An 8,778-nucleotide genomic window follows, 5' to 3' on the forward strand; every position below is an offset into this window, starting at 1 on the left:
TGGGAGCACAACTTAATTACACTACCACAGAAAAAGAGCTCTTAGCAGTTGTTTTTGCTATCAACAAGTTTAGGTCTTACTTAGTGGGTGCAAAAGTTATCGTTTATAATGATCATGCTGCACTTAAATATTTGCTCACTAAGAAAGACGCTAAACCTAGATTAATAAGATGGGTTCTCTTACTCTAAGAATTTGACCTTGAAATAAAAGATAAAAGGGGGTAGAGAACACTATGGTCGATCATCTATTGCATTTGCAAGTCACTAACATGCAGAAACTGCCAATAAATGACTTCCTACGCGATGACATGCTACTAAAGGTGACGGATGAAACCCGTGGTACGTGAACATCATGAATTTCATGGTTTCAGGATAAGTACCACCGGGCAAAAACAAAAGAAAGCTACAAGTAGAAAGCAGATGTCACCTTTGGGATGACCCATACCTATATAGGGTATGCTCTGACGGCCTGTTGAGGAGATGTGTACCAACGGTGAAAGGTTTGTAAATCATCGAGAAATGCCATGCAACACCGTATGGAGGTCATTACGGAGTATTCCGCACACAAGCCAAAATCTGGCAGTGTGGATTCTTCTAGTTGACAATGTACGAAGACACCAAGGAGTTCATCTGAAGGTTTCAAAAATGCCAGCTGTAGGGTGGCATCACAACTCGCACTACAATGCCTCTCCACTATAACCTACAAGTGGAGATCTTCGATGCTTGGGGCATTGACTTCATGGGGCTGTTACAAAAGTCCCATGACAGCGAGTACATCCTTATCACCATTGACTATGTATCAAAATGGGTGGAAGCTCTACCATGCAGAGCTACTGACGCTAGGCACACATGGAAGATGTTCCATGAAGTGATCTTCCCTCGCTTTGGAACACCATGAATGGTGATAAGCGATGGAGGATCCCACTTCATTGACAAAACCTTTAGAGCTTTCTTGAAAGAGCTTGGGGCCAAGCACAACATCGCCACCCTGTACCATCCTCAAACAAGCAATCAGGCAGAAACTTTAAATAAACAAATCAAGATTATCCTGCAGAAAACGGTCAATGCAATGGGAAAAGGATGGAAGGATAAGCTACCTAAAGCACTTTGGGCATATAGGACATGTTATAAAAGTCCCATTGGCATATCGCCGTTCTAGCTCATCTATGGAAAAAGCTGTCATTTACCAGTTGATCTTGAACACCGAGCTCATTGGGTTATAAAGAGCTAGAACATGGATGTGAAGCTAGCTGGTAGAAACCGTCAAAAACAAATTGCTGATCTAGAAGAGTGGCGAGAGAAGGCGTACCATAGTGCCAAGCTCTACAAAGAAAGAACTAAGAGATGGCATGATCACCGAATCCAACAAAAAGAGTTCAAGGAGGGAGACAAGGTGCTACTGTTCAACTTTCGAGTCAAACTCTTCGGTGAAGGAAAACTCAGAAGCAAATGGCAAGGACCATACACCGTCATCAACACATCGCCACATGGCGCGATCACCATCTAAGATGATGACGGTAGCATTTTCAAAGTTAACAGTCAACGTTTAAAAGTTTTTGAGAGACTTCTTATAACACTAACTTAGAAATAGATAGAATAGATTTAATTGCTTTTGATAAATTCATTCAAAACTTATGAAAATTTAAATATGCTAACATATTCTTTCATTTACTTAAAATATTAAAAAATTTTGCTTTATCTTTCTAAACAAACAATCATGGTTGAAATGACCTTTATGCCCTCACTAGACAAACCATAATCCTTGCTTGTTCTTGCTTGATTTTTGCTGATCACATGAATATTCACTCATTATTACAAGATCATGTGAATTTTGCAACATGTATAATCTTGATTCAACATGATTCCAAGTATATTTCACTCAATCACTCGCTGATACTGTTGAATCAAAATCGAGCACCAGCATCTAGCAAATCCATGCACATGCACCTAGATGAAATCTCAGGCTAAGAGGAGGACCTAGGGGTGCGGGCGCACCCATGGTGTAGCCACACCACCTGTGGCTCCGCTAGACCCTAATCTTCATCCACATCTTTTTGATCCTCTGTGAATCATGGCCATGGTGGTACTCTGTTTGTTTCCCTCGCGGTAGAGGCTCGAGCTCCTATATAAACCACCCCAAGCCTCTCCCTCTCTTCACACCAAGCTTCAAAGCTTTCTTCTCTCCCTCCACTTAGCACTCTCAAGCCTAAGATGGCCAGCCATGCCCTCGCCTTATACATGGCCTCCTGCTCCACCTATGATCTTGAAGGAGTGCCAGCTACCATTGACTTAGTGCCCAAGAGCACTTTTGTGAGAGAAGAAGCAAGGTTGATCACCGAGGCACACCTTGCTATCATGCCGCCACCGAGTTATGCTATGAGCGGTGGCACTAGCTTGAAGTCCATGGTGCATTCCAAGGCACCTCTCGGTGGTGCCAAGGAGAAGAAGGCGGTTCCCACAAGACCAACCACCAGCACCATCGGCCTCAAGCAGAAGGCACCCGAAGTTAGCGGACCTAGTAAACGCTCTCTTGTAACGCTTTCGGGCAATTTGGTCTCTCACGCTAGTTCGTCCATGCATATAACTAGGCCTAGTCTCTCTTATACCATGGTAGGCATGTGTAAACTTGATGGAGGGTACAGGAAGGCGCTTATGCGCAAACTGGCTAAATAGTCGGTGAGCAAGCCAACTCCATCAGGGAAAGAGTCAGAATCCTCGGGTGCGCCCCTTAGGATCAAAAGGTTTAGAAAGCTTCCACCGATCAAAAGACCCATAGGGCAATATAAGAGTAGTGATGAGGAGGACGCACCTTCTAAGGGTCTTTCCATCGCCTCTCTTAGCTTTGAGAATGCTAGCCTACAAGATCTCCTCTGGCGGCCTTAATGACAGTTTAGCCACTTACCTCCTCAAGATTAGAGATCTGGTCCATGACATCAACAGCTTACGCTTCAAGCTTGACCAGAAGTTAGCTAAGGTGTCTAAGGCAGCAGGAGTGGTAGATGCTCTAGATGAACCCCTCTAGGCCACTCCCGCCGCAGCAATAATTGGCGCATCTTTATCTTTCAAGTTTTTCATTCTCATCAATTTGAATTTCACCATGTAATGCGCCTCTCATTTATAATTGAATAAAGATTTTATTAGAAATATTTGTTGCACTTGTTTTCTTGTTCTTTTTGTTGCAATAATAAAATCAAGAAAGAAAACAAGTGTGGAGGAGGAACCACACTCACCTCTGACTTGGTTGCACAAAAGATGACCAAATTTCAAATCTGGTTTGTGCAACTTTCTCTCTCACTTTATATTTAATGGAAGCTTTAAAACTAAATAAATTTTAAAATAAAGAAAATGTTCCATCTCCTCGTCTTCCTATGATTAAAATGTTTGCATACTTTTTATTCCTTGCTAATATTTCTAAAAACTTGTGAACACTTATCAATAGGGAACCCATTTTATCTAAGTAATTGACGAATGAGGTATAGTAGGATGACATGACGCTTGCTCATTTCTAGCAAAGTACTTGGGATTTATTTTACAAATCAAAATTCAAATAGCATGTTCCTTGAATGACATTCAAATACCTACCAAGGCCATATACGATCTTACATGACAAAAACCTGCCATATATGCCTCTTACTTTGTATTGAGTTTGGTCAAGTTTTGTGACCCTTGTTGAGAGATGTTTCATGCTCCCGACATCAAAACTCGCGTACACGCCACAAATAAACAATTGTTCCTACACTGGGAATATGCTACAACATGTCTTCCATCACTAGCAAATAAATACTCCATGCTCTAAAATATGATCTTCATAGCATTTTTCTAGAAAGAGACAGCAAGGCTATGCAAAAAAGTATTGGAAAAGAAAGAATGGGACACATGAAGGTCCTGAAGTATAGAAAAAAAATGATGAGCCCATGAAGGCTTATAGAGAAAATAGCCATACCTCAAAACAAAAGCTAGAAGAAGAGATCATATCAAATAGAGGAGTATAATTCCACCAAAAATTTCACACACACTTGCACAATTTTTATCTAAGAGTATGACGCTTCTCTCAGCAGAGGTCCGAGATTTGAATTTACAACATATGCAAGGTAAGTGTGCCTCACAATTTTCATTCCTACCCAAAACTCTATATAAGCTTTTTAGAAGTAGGATGGTCAAAGAGAAGGCAAAAATTTCAAAATATGCTTTGGTGAGGAACCACTTACAAATTTGAGTGACTTGAGAGAATCATTCAAGGAACAAAAGCTATCTTTATGTTTTCAAAATCTTACAAAAACCCAAGTTTCCTAGCAGGAATAGAGTGAGAAGACTTGAATCCAAGCTATTCCATTTTTCAATTACCCAAGATATTTTGGTAGACACTTGGAAGTTCACAGGTTCAGGTGAAGCTTGGAATAACCTGTATGCAGATTTTCAAATCAAGGAGATGAACCCGCTTAGTCCCTAGAACTTTACTCGAGGACGAGCAAAGGACTAAGTGTGGGGGAGCTTATTGGCGATGCTTAACTCATATTTCTACCGCCAATATTTAAACAAAATAAAACAAATATGAATGCTAAAGCTTAGAAATAGGACTTTTAACTAACATTCTCCACAAGTTTTGGTACTAGTAAGTTTTGCAGGGCAACACATGAAATACATGCCAAAATGCACAATCAGGAAAGGCGCAAATCACATCTAAGCTAAGAAAACACAAGACAGGCCATCCAACTCCATTTCTAGGCAGAACACTAGCGTGGCAGAGGCCCAGGCCCATCCAAGAGCACACACGTCGAATGTGGTGGCCAGGTGTGTAGCCCTAGGTGCGGCCACAACTAGGGTGCGACCGCTTTGCCCCTAGCTCGGCCTGGACCCACCTTCTTCTAGCGGTTCATTCAATGCATGGGGAGGTAGTTGCATGAGGGGTTTCCTAAAATACCTCACCAAAACCGACCTCCTCAAGCTATAAAAGGAGGCCTCCTCTTCACATTTCAAAGGCATCATACACATTTGGAGAAGAAGAAGGGCTACAAACATTCCATTAGCTTCTAGCTAGACTAGAGTAGGGAGTGAGAGAGGAAAGAGTTAGAGGAATAGCCAAGTAGCAGTGCCCCTCTACTTCTTGTACTCGGCAAGCCTTGTACATCAAGTGATAGAGTGCCAGACTTGTCGACCCTCTCTACACTTGTACCTCTACATTCATCTTACTACTTGGAGTAAGAAGTTTGTGTTCATCTTTTGGTTTTGATCCCTTAAGTAAAGTTATCATTGTTACTACTTACTTGCGGGTTCATCGTCCATCCTTGTGGTGGGTGCTCTAGCAGAGGACTCCTGATAAAGACGAAAGTTCTAGGCCAATGCTAGAGTAGTGACCGATAGCATAGACATGGTGTTTAAGCTAAAAGTCACCTTCATTTTCCTCGTATCCTCTGGTTGAGTGGTAGGTGGCAGGTGGTGATAGCCCTATCTGTCCTTTGTAATCCCCCACGTTCAGATACGGCGTAGTGCTGTAGGCCGGCATCACTTGGCAGACCAAGTGTGGTGCCTGAAGTGAGTCTGTAGTAGCAAAGTTATCTTCTCTTAAGGTGTCTACCCTTAGAAGAACCTCACTACATGAGTTATCCTTCATCTAGTTCTCCAAGGTAAACTAGCCAAGAGGCTACTTAAACCTCCATTCCTCATGGAAATACGATATCTTGATTACCACCAGGTGAAGTGCTACAATGGTACTTCCATACGCTTGTGGACTTTTCTACTTACACTAAGAAGCACCAACAGGATACCACAAACCAATTGACGGTGCCATACTCCTAGGATTCCCAACTACCGGATATGTTAGCTATCGAATTCGTACCGAAGAAGACCCGAAGGTTCATGACTTGCCTATTCAAGGAAGGATATCTGAAGATCACGCCAAGACTCTAACTAGGGCATGATTATGTAACTTGTAGGGCAAGTAGGCCTTGGATATAAATAGCTAGCCATCTGCCCTATTGTAATCATCGAAACTCTCATAGGCATAGCCATCTTGTAATCACCATCTCGCTATTCAACAAGATTGTAATACAAACAAGTAGCAACTGGACGTAGGGCTTTTACTCGCTTCCCGAGGGGCCAAGCCAGTATAAATCTGATGTCTCTACTATGCTTGCTCTTTGCATTAGGCGAGTTCCTCCAAGAACTGAATATCTGCCGGTAAAAAACACAGACACCAATATTTTGTGTATGCTTCAAGTACCTCAATATTCTCTTTGTAACCTTTAAATGATTTTCTCTTGGTGAGGCTTAAAATCTTGCACACATGCACACACTAAACATGACATCCGGCCTTGATGCAGTCATATAGAGTAGGCTTCCAATTATAGACCGATACAACTTTTGATCCACCATGTTGCCACTTGCATTACTATCCAAATTTTCATTTGTTCCCATTGGTGTGCTAATGGCTTTGCTCTCATTCATGCCAAACTTCTTGATGATGTCTTTGATGTACTTGCCTTGACTCATAAATGTACCATTCTTCAATTGCTTGATTTGAAGACTAAGGAAGTAACTCAACTATCCAATCATGGACATCTCAAACTCATTAGCCATCATCTTCCCAAACTCTTCACAAAAGTCTTGATTGGTTGATCTAAATATGATATCATCAACATATATTTACAACACAAACAAGTCCTTTTCAATCTTCTTGGTGAAAAGAGTGGTGTCAACCTTTCTCATAATGAACCATTTAGAGAGTAGGAAGTCCCTCAACCTCTCATACCATGCTCTAGGTGTTTGCTTCAATCCATACAATGCCTTCTTCAACTTGTACACATGGTTGGGCTTCTTGTCATCTTCAAAACTAGGAGGTTGCTTAACATATACTTCTTCATTGATGTAGCCAATGAGAAATGCACTCTTGACATCCATTTGATAGAGCTTGATATTGTGGGCACAAGCATAGGCAAGCAAGATTCTAATTACTTCCAATCTAGCAATTAGGGCATATGTTTCTCCAAAGTCAAGAGCTTCAACTTGAGTGTAACCTTATGCTACCAATCTTGCTTTGTTCCTTACTACTATCCCATCTTGATGTTGCATGTTTCTAAAGACCCATTTGGTTCCCATCACATTGTGTCCCTTTGGTCTCTCAACTAATTCACATACTTGATTTCTTATGAAGTTATTCAATTCTTCATGCATTCATTCACCCAATCAACATCCTTCAATGCTTTTTCTATCTTCTTTAATTCAATGGATGACACAAAAGAGAAATGCTCACAAAATGAAGCCAATCTTGATTTTGTTTGTACACCCCTAGAAATAACTCCAATTATAGTGTCCAATGGATGATCCCTTGCAATATTGATTGGTTGGAGTATTGGAACATTGCTTGCACTTGCTTGATCATTAGGTTGAGATGATACACTAGCCACTTGTTGATCTTGCACATTGTCATGAGAGCCACTTGTACTTGCTTGATTTATATCATCTTGCACATTTGAGTTAGAGAGCACTTGCACCTGATCATCGTGTTCATCAATAACTTGCCTAGGCCTCAATTCACCAACATCCATGTTCTTCATGGCATCTGAAAGTTGAATGCCTCTAACATCTTCTAAGTTCTCATTCTCACCTTGGGAATCCTTGGTTTCATCAAATTCAACATCATGAACTTCTTCAAGAGTACCACTTGCCAAATTCCAAACTCTATAAGCTCTGCTAGTGGTTGAGTATCCAAGTAAGAATCCCTCATCACATTTCTTATCAAATTTGCTCAATCTAGTGCCTTTCTTCAATATGTAGCATTTGCAACCAAAAACCTGAAAATATGCAATGTTGGGCTTTCTACGATTCAAGAGCTCATAAGGTGTCTTCTCTTTCAATGAGTGACAATATAAGCAGTTGCTACAATAGCAAGCCATGTTGATTGATTTGGTCCAAAAGGATTGACTCACATTGTACTCACTAAGCATAGTATCAATGAGTATTCTATTCTTCCTCTCAACAAGACCATTTGATTGTGAAGTGTACTTGGCTAAGAATTGATGTCTAATTCCAAAGTCATCACATAACTCATCAATTCTAGTGTTCCTGGACTCACTACCATTATCGTTTCTAACTCTCTTGATGGTTGTTTCAAACTCATTGTGTATGTCCTTGACAAATGATTTGAATGTTGCAAACACGTCACTCTTGTCCACTAGAAAGAATGCCCAAGTGTATCTAGTATAGTCATCTACTATCACAAAGCCATATTTGTTTCCACAAATGCTAGTGTATTGTGTTGGTCCAAACAAGTCCATGTGCAATAACTCAAATGCTTTACTAGTGCTCATCATGCTTTTCTAAGGATGGGTGTTTTCAACTTGTTTGCCGGCTTGGCAAGAGCTACAGAGCTTATCCTTCTCAAACACAACATCTTTCAAGCCTCTAACCAAGTCATACTTAACCAATCTATTCAATTGTTTCATTCCAACATGACCAAGCCTTCTATGCCATAACCAACCCATACTAGATTTAGTGAACAAGCATGTTGACAATTGAGCTTCACAAGCATTGAAATCAACCAAGTATAATTCAAATATCTAAAGCTTTTGAAGATCAAATTAGAGCCATCTACACTTATGATCTCTATATCATCTACTCTAAATATGCACTTAAATCTAAGATCACACAATTGAACTACGGATAGCAAATTGAAGTTCAAGCTCTCAACTAGCAACATATTGGATATGCTCAAGTCATTGGATATTGCAATCTTACCAAGTCCCTTGACCTTGCCTTTGCCATTATCACCAAATGTAATACT

Source organism: Miscanthus floridulus, chromosome 18 (genome assembly GCF_019320115.1).
Source record: "Miscanthus floridulus cultivar M001 chromosome 18, ASM1932011v1, whole genome shotgun sequence".
NCBI classification, from domain to species: Eukaryota; Viridiplantae; Streptophyta; class Magnoliopsida; order Poales; family Poaceae; genus Miscanthus; species Miscanthus floridulus.